Source organism: Molossus molossus, unplaced genomic scaffold (assembly GCF_014108415.1).
Source record: "Molossus molossus isolate mMolMol1 unplaced genomic scaffold, mMolMol1.p scaffold_m16_p_11, whole genome shotgun sequence".
Classification (NCBI taxonomy): domain Eukaryota; kingdom Metazoa; phylum Chordata; class Mammalia; order Chiroptera; family Molossidae; genus Molossus; species Molossus molossus.
Window position 1 is genome coordinate 107370085 of NW_023425346.1, and position 15048 is coordinate 107385132.

A 15048-nucleotide genomic window follows, 5' to 3' on the forward strand; every position below is an offset into this window, starting at 1 on the left:
ATCAAAAAGCAAAGCTGGTGGCAAGATGGGTGAATTATGCCAGGTAGGCAGGTTACCCTGATTGATGGAGGTTGCTGATCTCCCCATTCCTCACCACAGCTCTGCTCCACTCATGGTAGCAGTGCGTCAGTAGGTGTCTGGCCTCCCTGCTTGAAGGGACAATACAGACCGGGGACGCAGGCCTGTGTCCTGTGGACAGGTGAGCACTCAAGAGTTGTTGACTAGCTGTTGCATCGCCTCTACAGGAAGGAGGAAGCAGTTACATGGTATTGGATAGAGGCAATTCCTTTTCTCAAAAGAGATGATTGGGGCTGGATAGGGTCTGAGCTGGCTCAGGTCTGGGAGGAGAAGCTGGGCAGCAGGGAGAGAGCGTCTGCGCTGCACGTTAGGGACCTTGCTGTAGAGGCATAAGGGTGTTGATGAAAACTGGGAGGGATGTGATGACAGGAGTGACTGGGGCCTAGCCAACACATGGCAGATTGATGAGATAGCAGGCAAGGACCCCAGAGGTCCACCATGATGGATGGACAGGTGGTGAAGGAAGGACCTGGAGGAGCATACTGGGGGCATTGGTCACCAAACAAAGTTCCTGCCCTTGTTTGCCTGATTGGGAAGGGTTCTAGTTTTATGAAATAGATGCACCAAAAGACACAAGTACATTTGTCCAGTGTAAACAGTTACTATCCTGAGACCGTTCATGTAACTCCACCTGGTCAGAGTTGGTTGAAACCTTAGCACAGTTCCAGCGTACATGCCAAGTTCACACCTTACTAGTAGATAAGGACATTGATGCTGTGCAAGCATTTAAAATTATTTGCCTGCAGTCATATAACTAAAGAAAGACTCCAGAGGCTGATTTTGCATGTTCAGGTTTGGTGCCCACTGGGAACCTGAAGATAAAGTGAAAGAAGTGAGGACTCTGGAGCCTCCATTGAGGCGGGAGGGGTCGGAAGGTGTTCGCTAGTTTCCTCTGACCTTGCTGTTGCTCTTTCTAAAACTTTAATTATGGAATGTGGGAAATTCTACTTTAAGTACATAAAATTGATTTAAATTTTTATATACTTTTCAGTTTTGCAGTCCTCCCAGTTTTGATTTCGCTAATAACTGGTCAAAGGAGCCCAACCACCTTCTGCTCACTGTGTGCTCTTTGTTATGCAGAAACAATGCTGTTGATGGTCAACGCAGCAAGCATTGCATCCCTTCCATTTACACATGTTGTGTTTTGTTTTTCCAGAAAACATTTTGCAAGATAAAACATTCCGGATGAGTAATACAGCTCTGTGCTATGTTTTCAAGACATTGTTGGAGAGTTGATCATCCATACTTCACAGTGCCTGTGTCCCAAGAATTCAAGTTTTTAAAAACTTTTGATGTGTTCTTTTGTATGAAGTACTTTTAACATTTGTATTTGTTACTAGAGGGGTAGACTTTATATTTTGTGAGTGAAGTTTGCATTTTCATTTTCTTCCACATTCACTAACCACTAATGTTAGAATTGATTTCCAGGGATCAGTCAGCATATATGTTACTGTGATTTGGCTGACCTAAACACCTAGGCATTGAGGAGCACTCTTGACTTGTTTCTAGAACATTCATATTTACCCTGAATGTTCCTGAGTGGTAGAGACATGGACCCAGTGACCTAGAAGGCACGGGGCCATTTACTGCCCAGAGCGCCAAGTGGAGATTCTTCCCTGCCTTGCTTCTGTTTGAGCACAACACCTAAGACCAGTTTTGCTGCTACAATTCTACCGTTAATTCATCTGCACGTTTATCTGTTTACCAAATGAAATAATAGAACTATCTAATAAGATATGTGCTTATACTTAAGTAACTTTCTTTTAAAAACAAACTTTTGGGTAAGTTTTAGAAGTCTTTGGATACTTATACTAGGTTATTTTTTAAACCGCTGGGCCATTGCCACAGGCACTTTTTGTAGTGCTCTCCACGAATATATTTTTTTAATCCTCACCTGAGGACATTTTTTTTTATTTTTTTGTTTAGGTAGAGTAGGAGGGAGAGAGAGGAAGAGAAAAACACCGACGTGAAAGGGACACATCGAGTGGCTGCCACCCACACAACCCACCCAGGGCTGGGGACAAACTGCATGCCCTTAGCGGGAACCAAACCTGGGTCTCTCAGGACCGCAGGTCAGTGCTCTAACCACTGAGCAAAACCGGCCAGAGCTCTCCACGAATATTGGTCGCACTCCTCTGTGGGAAAGTTAGAGTCTCCACAAATTCCAGTTTTGATATTGCAACTAAGATTCTTACCAACATGGTGAGAGTCAATTAACTATTTTTACTTGACTAAATTAAAAAATAACCTTTTAAGGAAAATTAGCAGTTGATTGTTCAGAAACTAACCTTTTGTATTTTTATGCTGCACTTTAATATATTTCTATAACTGCAGATGTAGAAGGTCTGCCTCAGGAGTGGAAATAGGGGTCCTTTGGTGGGTGGGTGGGTGGGTGCCAAACCCAGACCTATCACAGGGCCTGAGGCCTCAGCTCCATGAAGCAAAGTGCCAATCAGGTTTTCCTGATTTCGCTTTCCTTTGTTTCTTTTTTGAATGGTTTTGTGAAGGAGGGCAAATCGCAGTGGTCATTTTTTTTTTATGTGCAGACTGTCACCTATTTTCATCCACCACCATTTCCTTCATTGTGTGTAATACAGATTTCTCCAAGTATCGTGTAACAACGAAAAACATTTCAAATCTGCACCATGGGCTGGTTGTAGGTGCCGCCAGTGAGAACTGCTCCTGGTGGGTTTCCTGTGCTCCGTGGCCGTGGCTGTGGCCTTTCCCTTCCCACCTGGCATGTCTCCGTCCTTCACTGTCTGGCACTCACCACACTCTGAGGGTGCTGATGCTCCAGGGCCTGCTTTATTTTCAACATTGCTATTGAAGTTAAGAAAGTGGCAGGTGAGACCTGGAGGAAGCAGGTGCTGATTCACTATTTCCATTTTGCTACAACAGGAGGGGTTAAACAATAGAGAAAATGGCTTAATTCAAGAATGAGGAAGGTGTTTTTTTTTGGCCGAAAATGTGCTACAAAAGTGTACTACAGAGAATAACATGGTGTTCTTGCTAACTTGGCACTTCACTGTTAACAGTGATGAGTGCTGAAGAGCTTTGGGCTCAGGCACATTGTGCAGTTTTTATCAAGAAAAAGTGTTTCATGACTTGAGGGTACCTCCAAGGCCAATTGCTGGATTGTTTTGGCATTAACTGCTAGTGAAAGCTGTTTAAAGGGAGGCAGAGGGACATTTGCAAGTGGTCTGTGTGTTGGAGTGAAATTGCTTGGGGCTGGCTACCACCTAGTAATGGTTATGCAGGATGGGTGACCTACACCTTTACACTTTGAAATCTTTTTTCTTTTGTTGCTCAAACTGAAATTAATACTTTTGCTAATAGATAATTGTTCTTTTACTAAGCCACTTTCTTTACCTATAGAAATGTATTTTGAAAACATTTTACACAGCCATTTTGTATCCATGGAAACTAACTTTTTATCAATAAAGCTCTATTATTTAGAGGTTAAAGTAGTATTTCTCATTATTGGTTCTTTCCCAGGGAAAGGTGTAAGGTTTTCTGGGAAAAGTTCAGAGCCCCTCAATCATCCATGTGTAAATTCAGGTAAATTACTTGCATCAATACCCAACAGCTTTGTATTGGCAGTCCCAGCCCAAAGAACAGAAGAGCCATAAAGACTGGAAAGGAGTCATTTACGGGTGATCTGATTACCTACTTAAAAGTGAAAGAATGATAAAAATTAGCACTAGTAAGAGTTCAATGATGTCCACTTATTAAGAAATTTTACTAGGGCCCTGGCCAGGTAGCTCAGTTGGTTAGAGCGACTTGATGCATTCGCTGAGGCAGCAGCTATTAAATACCTGGAAATACAATGAATGACAGACAAATTTCTATTCTAAATGTTACTAACTGGTGAGGGGAGTTCTACAATTACACATTTTTAAAACCTGGACTGCAAGGCTGATTGGGGGTCTGGATGACGCTCGCTGTCCACTCCAGTGACCATACAGGACAGTCTGGGCCCCTTGCCATCCCCCTGGATAGTGAAGCTCCCACTTCCTAGTTCCATGCCCTGCACTCCCCTACCTCGCGCCTTCCCTCCAATCAAGCTACAGCCACGGGGTCACCCCCCTCTAACCAGACTCTAAAATGCGCGGTCCTCCTAGACTCTGCACCTAATGGGGGTCTAGAACGGTCTTCTCGCCACCCTGGACGCAGTGAAGACAGCCGCTGGGTTCTGATGTGGGGACTGGTAAGAGGGAAAGCCCTGAGGGGGCGTGGAGGGCTTGGACGACAGGCGGAGGTAGGGAGGGATCTTTGCCGAGCCTGGGACCTGAGGCCGCCCTACCGGGAGCTGCACTTACTCCCATCTCGGCTGTTGGGAAACGAGGGATCGGGCGTGGCTGGAGTCCGCAGCACTGTAGAAGTCGCCTGGAGGATGACCCCAGTTGGTTTAGGATTAATCCCCTCGACAGTCGCGGGTGCCAGGACCACACCCACCTCGGAGAGCACGTTGGGCGAGGCCTTGAAGGGTGGACAGTTCACCCAGCCCCTGGACTTGTCCTCCTGCGAGCCGGGAGGGGGCGGTGGTGTCGCGTTTCTGCGCCCCGGCTGGGAGTCGCGGAGCTGGAGGGGTTTGCGAAGAATGAAGGGCCTTCGACCTCCTCCAAGAGCGACCCACCCATCGCCGTCGCATCACATCCCCGTGTTGCCCGCGGTGCCCTCGGCTACTGTCTTCAGGCCCAGGAGTGCAATGGGTGGAGCTTAGCCAGAAGGATGGCAGACACCCGCTGGAGCTGCTGGAGCTGATGCAGCCCCGCGGAGGGAAACTCCCCGGCCTTTAGAGGCGAGGCCCCGCCCAGGACCAAGTTCAGGCCCCGCCCGGGGCCGAGTGCCCTACGCGAAGCCACGCCCTGGGGAGAGTCCCGCCCTGGGCAGAGTCCCGCCCCGCGAGCCAAGTCTGCTAGTTTGTATTTGACTGCGCGGGGTCCGCCCTCCCGCGTCCCCGCCCCCTCCCGGTCTGTTTACCAATCAGAATTCACTGCCGCGCTTCCAGAAAAGCCAATCGGCGGCGCGTCCGTGGGGGCAGGGGCGGGGCCCCGGCGGGGGCGGGGGCGGGGGCGGGGGCGGGGGCGCCGCGCGGCCCGCGGGCAGTCGGGAGCGGGCGGAGCCGGCGCTGTACCCGAGGCCCCTGCAGACGACGGCGCGGGCGGTCTGGCGGGTGAGACGCGGGGCTGCAAGGACGCGGGGGTGGGCGGTGGAAGTCGAGGGCCGAGGGCCTGGTCCCGCGGCGGCCCGGGCGCCTCAGACGGCGGTCCACCCGCGGAGTCTATGCCCGCGCTCGCAAGGCCTAGGACGGCCCCGTGCGAGGAGGGCCGTGTGGGGAGCCCACCGCCTGAGGCCCGGGAGGGACCCGCGTGGGGCTCTGGGCGGATGGGGCGTAGGGTGTCCCGTGGTGGGCGGTAGTGCCGGGCGTGGAGCCTCAGGTGTGCGCGGTGGGGCGGAGAGTGCCCCGCGCGGAGGCCCAGGTGTGTATGGTGCGGTGGAGTGTGTCCCGCGTGGAGTTTCAGGTGTGCGCGGTGGGGCGGAGTGTCCCGCATAGAGACCCGGGTGTGCGCGGTGGGGCGGAGAGTGCCCCGCGTGGAGGCCCAGGTGTGCGCCGTGGGGCGGAGTGTCCCGCATAGAGACCCGGGTGTGCGCGGTGGGGCGGAGAATGCCCCGCGTGGAGGCCCAGGTGTGCGCCGTGGGGCGGAGAGTGCCCGCGGGGAGGCCCAGGTGTGCGCCGTGGGGCGGAGAGTGCCCGCGTGGAGGCCCAGGTGTGCGCCGTGGGGCGGAGAGTGCCCGCGGGGAGGCCCAGGTGTGCGCCGTGGGGCGGAGAGTGCCCCGCGTGGAGGCCCAGGTGTGCGCCGTGGGGCGGAGAATGCCCCGCGTGGAGGCCCAGGTGTGCGCCGTGGGGCGGAGAGTGCCCCGCGTGGAGGCCCAGGTGTGCGCCGTGGGGCGGAGAGTGCCCCGCGTGGAGGCCCAGGTGTGCGCCGTGGGGCGGAGAGTGCCCCGCGTGGAGGCCCAGGTGTGCCGTGGGGCGGAGAGTGCCCGCGGGGAGGCCCAGGTGTGCGCCGTGGGGCGGAGAATGCCCCGCGTGGAGGCCCAGATGTGTGCCGTGGGGCGGAGAATGCCCCGCGTGGAGGCCCAGGTGTGCGCCGTGGGGCGGAGAGTGCCCCGCGTGGAGGCCCAGGTGTGCGCCGTGGGGCGGAGAATGCCCCGCGTGGAGGCCCAGGTGTGCGCCGTCGGGCGGAGAGTGCCCGCGTGGAGGCCCAGGTGTGCGCCGTGGGGCGGAGAGTGCCCCGCGTGGAGGCCCAGGTGTGCGCCGTGGAGCGGAGAGTGCCCGCGTGGAGGCCCAAGTGTGCGCCGTGGGGCGGAGAGTGCCCCTCGTGGAGGCCCAGGTGTGCGCCGTGGGGCGGAGAATGCCCCGCGTGGAGGCCCAGGTTTGCGCGGTGGGGCGGAGAGTGCCCGCGGGGAGGCCCAGGTGTGCGCCGTGGGGCGGAGAATGCCCCGCGTGGAGGCCCAGGTGTGCGCCGTGGGGCGGAGAATGGCCCCGCGTGGAGGCCCATGTGTGCGCCGTGGGGCGGAGAGTGCCCCGCGTGGAGGCCAGGTGTGCGCCGTGGGGGCGAGAGTGCCCGCGTGGAGGCCCAGGTGTGCGCCGTGGGGCGGAGAGTGCCCGCGGGGAGGCCCAGGTGTGCGCCGTGGGGCGGAGAGTGCCCGCGGGGAGGCCCAGGTGTGTGCCGTGGGGCGGAGAATGCCCCGCGTGGAGGCCCAGGTGTGCACGGTGGGGCGGAGAGTGCCCGCGGGGAGGCCCAGGTGTGCGCCGTGGGGCGGAGAATGCCCCGCGTGGAGGCCCAGATGTGCGCCGTGGGGCGGAGAATGCCCCGCGTGGAGGCCCAGGTGTGCGCCGTGGGGCGGAGAGTGCCCCGCGTGGAGGCCCAGGTGTGCGCCGTGGGGCGGAGAATGCCCCGCGTGGAGGCCCAGGTGTGCGCCGTCGGGCGGAGAGTGCCCGCGTGGAGGCCCAGGTGTGCGCCGTGGGGCGGAGAATGCCCCGCGTGGAGGCCCAGATGTGCGCCGTGGAGCGGAGAATGCCCCGCGTGGAGGCCCAGGTGTGCGCCGTGGGGCGGAGAGTGCCCCGCGTGGAGGCCCAGGTGTGCGCCGTGGGGCGGAGAGTGCCCCTCGTGGAGGCCCAGGTGTGCGCCGTGGGGCGGAGAATGCCCCGCGTGGAGGCCCAGGTGTGCGCCGTGGGGCGGAGAGTGCCCGCGGGGAGGCCCAGGTGTGCGCCGTGGGGCGGAGAATGCCCCGCGTGGAGGCCCAGATGTGTGCCGTGGGGCGGAGAATGCCCCGCGTGGAGGCCCAGGTGTGCGCCGTGGGGCGGAGAGTGCCCGCGTGGAGGCCCAGGTGTGTGCCGTGGGGCGGAGAGTGCCCGCGTGGAGGCCCAGGTGTGTGCCGTGGGGCGGAGAGTGCCCGCGTGGAGGCCTAGGTGTGCGCCCTGGGGCGGAGAGTGCCCCGCGTGGAGGCCTAGGTGTGCGCCCTGGGGCGGAGAGTGCCCGCGTGGAGGCCCAGGTGTGCGCCGTGGGGCGGAGAGTGCCCCCCGTGGAGGCTCAGGTGTGCGCGGTGGAGTCCTGCACAGAGCCACAGGTGGCAGCTCCCGCTGTGAATGAGGCCCTTCATGGCCTTTCCTTAAATTGTATCTTAAAGGTGGGAATCTGGAGTTAGGTATTGAAGTTTTTACTCCAATAACGTCTGGAAATACTGTTCTCCTAAGACAGTGGGGAGCCTTCCAAAGGAAAACCATGAAGAGTGGGACCATCACACAGCACCTTTTCACTTACCTGGTGCTAGGCAGTAATGGCTGTGAACAACGAATTAAAACAGGCGTGTTGGCTGAAATGATGTCAACACATAGTGTAAAGAAAGGATGGAAAGATTTAAGACCCAGGGCTAAATCTTTAGGGGTGGTTTTTCTTTCTACCTTAGTTCTGTTGCTATGAGATCGCTTTGGCTGGACCACTGTGGAAGTGTTTGGTAACCATCAGGTGGCCCTGGGTTACAGGTAGACCATTGCAACAGATGACACAGATTATCTCGATGCCAGCGAGGTGGGAAAAGACATCTGAGGTAGCGGCATGGAGGGACCTTTATTTGTAGGCCAGCTATAATTTGAATTTTCTGTATCTGCTGTTTTTGAAAAGTTTTTCTGAGTTCCTGTGCACTAAAAGGCATAATTCTGTGTTAAGTTGTGAAGCGCTTCGTGTCTGTTGTTTTATTTAGTTCTGTCAAAATCTGCAAAGGTATGGCCAGATTGCATGGCCCGTTTTAAAGGAGAGACAATGGAATGATGGGTGTGGGCACCCCCTCCCTCCCCCGCATTTACTGCCTGGCAGTTTGGACAGCAGTGCCTCCTGGCTGCACAGGTTTGCCAGCTCATAACACGGGCACTTCTTTTCATAGTGGACTTCCAGGTTCTTTCAGTACCGATTCCTTTCTCAGAGAAGTTGTTTGTATGACCTTAATTCATCTCTGCCTCAGGTTCCTTATTGATAAAATGGGGTTGAAATTTACCTCACAGGGTTGTTGTGAGGGCTGAAGTCAGTAGAAAAGCTGTTAGCCAGATGCCTGACACACAGTCGGTGTTAACTGATGTTGCCATTCTGTTCTCAGGTGGACCACGAGTCCGAGTAGACAGGAGACAGCTAGAAGTGGGCGGACGTGTAGCAGTTACCCTTTGTGGAGGGAAGGGTGGGCACTGGACTGACAAAGCAAAGACCGATGCAGGGATCATTCTTCGCAAACTCTGTAAACTGGTGTAGCCCCAAGGAATCCTGTCCTTCCTTCTTTCCAGACACGCCTACCCTCATCACGTCAACACCTCCACTCCAACAGTACCAAGGTTTTCTTATTGCTGCGTTTCTCCTTCACCCACTTTCTCGTCAGCTTGCCAGTGAGTCACAAGCTTCCTGCCACAGCACAGTGCTAGGTATGCAGGACAACCACAGTCACTCCAAGTTTTGCCTTGGCAACAGAGTGAAAAAGTGAGTGTTCCGCAAAAGTTAATATGAAAAGTCCCAGTGTTTGGGGGGTTTCTGGGGAGCGGTTACATTGGTGGTGATTCTGTGAGTTGTTCTAATCTTTTTGGAGAGCATCTAGCAGTATGTGATAAAGACTGTGATTTTGGAATCCCAGTTTTTAGAACAAACTCCAGTATGCAAGCCCTGTGTGTGTGGTGTAGCACTCCACATCCAATAAGAATGCTCTGGCAACCCGTTCCTGTCCACCCCTCTCGACAAAATTTGAACCAATCTGATCCGTAGAAATGTGTTCAAAAACATAGCCAAAAAGGCAAAACTGCAAACACAGCAGTTACACTGTTGTAAAAGTAGGTGAGGACGTGGACAAGGATCAGAAGGGAAGTTAGAATGATATAAGTAGTTTTATTTAGAGTCAGAGGATTATTTTCCCCTCAAGCTGGTCTTTGGTTTATAGCCATTTTAAAATTCAAATACAGAAAGTTACTGTAATATTGTAGGATGCAGTGATGACTTTCTCCAGCCCATCTCTCCCGGGCTCATCCTCCCCGTTGCTTCCCAGCTGTAGACCAGAAGGAACTGTGACTGCATCCAGACCTTATAGGCTAGGCCAGAACACCCCTCATTGCTCAGTAGTCCTGTGCTTGTGCTCTTTGTCCAGGTGATCTCCTGTCCCCTGCCAGGCCCAGTTCCAGCTCCAGGCCTGGGCAGCCTCTCTGGGCCAGGCTAGCCGCACCCCCCTCCCCCCAATGTTACCTAGTACTTTCTGCTGCCTGGTATTACAGTGGGGAGGTACTCCTGGCCACTTCCATAGCTGTCTTCTAGATGTTTGGCATCCAGGGGCCCTCAAAGCAGAGAGGAGACAGCACAACGTGGAATCAGGGTGGGGTTGAGACCATTAGCAGAGCTGAGTGACCATGAGCAAGTCACCTTTCTGATCCTGGGTTCCTTGGTCTGTGAATGGGATCATGAGAGTCAAAGGCAATGACGTGGAGGAGGGCATGGTGTGGGCTGCTAGTAGTGGCCGTCACTCAGGATGCGGTTGCCGTTGGAATATGCACCAGGACTGTCTTTGGGCCTGATGCCGATGCTGTCTTCTCATTGAGGCCTTCTCCCTCCCTCTTCCCATCAGATCCTGTCTGCTGTCTTTACTGACATTCTCCATGGACTCCTCGCCATTTAGCATGCTCTCTTCTTTGTAATCTTCCACTATCATGGAAAGGATTTTCTCTTTTGTGAAGTTCCGTATCCTTAAGTACTAAGGCTTGCTTGATACACACTAGGAACTCAATAAAATTAAGATTTCATCAGGGGCAAGGGTGGATGCAGGTTTTATGGGGCCTGAAATTTATACAGTTGGGGGAAGGGAGAGCCTCTTTAAGAAAAGAAGACAGTCTGGCCGATGTGGCTCAGTGGTTGAGCGTTGACCCTGCACCAATAGGTCGCCCGGTTTGATTCCCGGTTGGGACACACGCCCAAGTTGTGGGCCTAATCCCCAGTGGGGAGCATGCAGGAGGAGACCAATCAATGTTCTCTGTCATCAATGTTTCTATCTCTCTCCCCCTCGCCCTTCCTCTCTCTCTCAAATCAATAAAGGAAAAAAGAAAAGAATATAATGTTACAAATAAAAATTAATTTTGAAAGTGAATAATTATTTAGAATGAGGAAAAGCAAATAAGTTACAGATTTGAAGAATCTGACCAGTAACACAAATATCACTAAATTCCAGGAAGGAACATGTTTGTTAATTACCTGATATATGCTGTAATACTTTTTCTTTGAATGTGTACTTTTTTTTTTTTTAATCCTCATCCAAGGATATTTTTCCATTTGTCTTCAGATTGAGTGGGAGGGAGAGAGAGAAGCATTGATGTGAGAGAGACACATCGACTGGTTGCCTCCTGCATGACCCCAAACAGGGCCAGGGACAAACTGCAACCAAGGTATGTGCCCTTGGCCGGAACTGAACCTGAGACTCTTTGATCCGCAGGCTGACACTCTAACCACTGAGCCAAACTGACCAGGGCTGACTGTACTTTTTAATTGCTTCTTCATATGACAGAAAATAGAAAGAATTTAGTGATTCCTCTAGCATTGTTGATCAAAAGTTTTTGTTATTGATAGGATGCAAAAAACATGATTTCACATGTAGACATATTTGCTACAGGTTTGTGTCTTGGAAAAGCAGGAAATCTTTTAAATTCTGTTTTGCACGAGTCTGTTCAAAAAAGTAGAAAAGTCTGTGGTACATTTATTTATTTATTTATTTTTATCCTCACCCGAGGATATTTTTCCATTTTTTGTACAGATAGAGTGGAAGGGAGAGAGAGGAAGGAGAGAGAGAGAGAAACATCGACGTGAAGGGACACATCGAGTGGCTGCCACCCGCACGACCAACCAGGGCCGGGGACAAACTGCAACCGAAGTATGTGCCCTTAGCGGGAACCGAACCCGGGTCTCTCCGGACCGCAGGCCAACGCTCTAACCGCTGAGCCAAACTGGCCAGGGCAACATTTATAATTATACTACTACATGATCAATTTTTCTAACGGGAGCACTGCAGGTTTTCAAGCCGTGTTTCTGCCCACACACCTCTAGTCCAGCCCTGATGCCCCCACTTGGATGCCGCAGCCCCTACCTGGCCCTTCATCTCGCCTCTGGTGAGCAGGCAGTGCTGTAGCAGTGTTCTTGGGAGCCCACCTGCACTGAGATGGCTAGTTATAACTTACGTTACGTTTACACAGAACTAACGGCAGACAACATAAACGAACCCTGTAAGTCAAACTAAATGTCTCCAACGCATTGTGCCCTTGGCTGGAACTCAGAGATGCCGACAGCCCTCCTGAGGGACCTGCAAAGGGAAAGGGAGGAAGTGCAGAGCGGCAGCAGGCTCAATCCATTGCCGTTAGAATATTTTTTTAAATATATTTTTATTGATTTTTTTTTTAGGGAGAGAGAGATTGAAACATTGATGTGACAAAGAAACATCGATCGGCTGCCTCCTGCACGCCCCCTACTGGGGATCGAGCCCGAAACCCGGGCATGTGCCCTGACTGGGAATCAACCGGGACCTTTCCGTCCAAGGGACTGTGCTCAATTCACTGAGCCACACTGGCTGGGCAAATATTCTATTTGTTGCAAGTTTTACAAAAGACTGGAATTTTTCAGCTCCACTGAAAAATTTACATAGGCACACTTTACATGGGACCCTGGGAGGGGCCAGTACAAGTGAGGGGCCAGAAGTTAGAGGCAGAATAGCTGCTCTTGGAGAGGCAGTTTCTGGCCCTTTGCTTGGTGCCAGATGACACAGTAGAGTTCATGGGTGAGGTGACTCTGAACATCCTCCAGCCGCCAACGGCAATGTGTTTGGGAAGGAGGAAGCACAGTAGGCAGTTACAGACTGTTTAAATCGCTGGGTTATTAACACTGTCTGCCTCGTGATTCAAACCCAGTGGCTTTGATGGCAGTTAACCAGGGGAATGTTGGAGCAAGGCTCAGTACAGTCGTGGCTGCATAACAACCTTTTGTTCAGTAAGGGACTAAATAGACAACAGCAGTCCCCCAAGATTTCAGTGGAGTTGAAAAATTCCAGCCATCACAACATCCTAGTACAGCACACCTGTCTGTGGTGATGCCGGTGTCGACAACCGGCCAGCCATGTACAAGTCCAGCGCATGCAGCCGTGTCCTGGATGTGATAACTGAAAAGGGCAATAAATCACCATGCTACTGCTTCATGTGTTTACTGGGCTCTTCTCTTTATCATTGTTTTAGACTGTACTCTTCCTACTTATTTTTCAAAAGGTTTGCTGTAAAACAATAGCTGTGTTACACCGGCGGCAGCCTCCTACATCTGTTTACTGTCTTTGGGCATCATTTTCTCTCATGTTTGTCTAGTCTCGTGGTGTTTGTCCAGTAACGGGCTGTCCAGGCTGGTGGCCCCGGAGCAGTAGGTTGTCCCATCTGGTCTGTGTCAGTGCCTCAGTGAGGTTCACACAGTGATGAAGTCACTTGGTGATGCATTTCTTAGAATGTATCCCAGCCACTAACAGCACATGACTGTCTGAACAAGAAGTCAGTTCCGGGGTGTCTGGAAATGTCACTTTTCACGTAAGCGAACTGTTTCAGAAAGAAAAGCAAGCACAACCAGAGGCGACGGAGTTCTTCCTGCTCCCTCCGGGCAGGCGGGCCTGCGGCCACGCAGTAAGCAGCCCTTCCACTGGAGACTTCTAAGCAGGTCGCAGTTGCAAGCGGTCTGTAGAAAAGCCGTCTGATTTCAAAAGTGATGGCGATTTGAAGAGTACAGAACATTGGAAAGAAGGAAATAGAAACCAACCCTCCTCCCTCTCCCAGGGATACACTGCAGACAGGGCTTAATGCGCATGATGTCGAGGTCTGGGTCCAGGAAGGTGGAGTGGGCACGCTCCACCCTGCCTCGTCCACTGGCTGTGACCAGAGAGCCTGGACAGCTGTGTGGAGCTATTGGAGGACTCTGACAAGTAAATGGTGACAGGCAGATTGGGGACAAAGGCCAAAATTTGAGGTACCACCGCGCCAGTAGGGAGGTTCTTGTTCTTCCATCACCCCCCAGCCTGGTCTCCAGATATCTGAAGCCCAGAGGTGGGCACAGGTGTGGTGCAGAGAGCTGCAGGAGGGAGGGAGGGTGAGGAAAGCCACACTTGTCCCTCGGCAGCAGGAGCCTGCAGACACCTGAAACTCTGCGGGGGTGGGGGATCCCTGCTGCTTTTTCTCTCCTCCTGTGGCTTGATCCCAGATGGGAGTGGTCACAGGAAGTGCACAGTGGAGCAGGGTGACTAAAACCCCAGGTCTGTGGCTGGCGGACTGGGAAGGAGAGCCCCAGGCACCTGGAAGGTACATCAGAGAGATTGGGAGGAGGGGGAGCTTGGAAGTGCCCCGAGCATGGCTTATGAACTTCGAGCTCAGCACCGAGCTGTGCACACATGGGTCTGAGCCCGCGCAGCTTGCCAGAGACCTTGCAACTCAGATAACGGAAACCATGCTGGCAGTGGGTTGTGGTGCACCAGGAGGACAGCCTCCGAGGGAGAGCTGAAGTCGGCCCGTGGAAGCTGTCGGGACTTGCAGCCTGAACCCAACCAGGCCAGTGCCTGCCAGAGCAAAAGTGCAACCCTCTCCACGGATGTAAACGTCTCAACACCATTTCTTAAATGTCCAGGACATAATGCAAAATTACCCAGCATATGCAGAGCCAGGAAAATACTGCCACGTGAGAGAAAAGACAGGCAGAAGCCTAAATGCTGCAGTTGTTGGGATTACCTGACAAAGACTTGAGATCCGAGGTACGTACATGCCCTTAACGGGAACCGGACCTGGGTCTCTCTGGACCGTAGGCCGACACTCTACCACTGAGCCAAACCGGCCAGGGCCCGATCAGCACATCTTAAAAGCAGAGTTTGTCTTGGCCTGTTTGGCTCAGTGGTTAGAGTGTCGGCCTGTGGACCAATGAGTTGCGGGTTCAATTCCAGTCAAGGGCACGTACCTCAGTTGCAGTTCATCCCTGGCCCTGGTCGGGGTCGTGCGGGAGGCAGCCAGTCTATGTGTCTCTCGCATCGATGTTCCTCTCTCTCTCTCCCTCCCCTGCTCTCACTTTGTGTGAAGATAAATGGAAAAATATCCTTGGGTGAGGATTTTTTTAAAAAGCAGAGCTTGCTCCCCAGCTGCAGCAGCGGGATGGCTGAGATAGTGGAAGCATGAGAAGGATTCCGCATGCTGCCTCGGAAGACAGGAAGCCACGGGGTGCAGGCGGCCTCCTGAAGCCGATGGCCAGCAGGGACCGAATGAGCCCAGAAGGACTTCTCCCCAGAGCACCCACATAAGACCCTGGGCCAGTTGACCCCTTGACTTAGACCTTATGGGACCCTAGGCAGAGAGCTCTGCTGATCCGCACACACCCAGTCTGCCAGCCCACA

The 15048-nt window shown here is 53.4% G+C and overlaps 1 protein-coding gene across 1 annotated transcript in view; it reads left to right on the forward strand.

The window, feature by feature from the left end:
• Positions 1-5222: 5222 nt before the first annotated feature.
• FARP2 (FERM, ARH/RhoGEF and pleckstrin domain protein 2) overlaps positions 5223-15048 on the forward strand; it is a 109618-nt gene continuing 99792 nt past the window's right edge. Inside the window, exons 1-2 of the mRNA XM_036253674.1 lie at positions 5223-5254; positions 8918-9107. The gene's annotated coding sequence lies outside the window, so the exon portion shown is untranslated. The remainder of the gene's footprint in view (positions 5255-8917; positions 9108-15048) is intronic.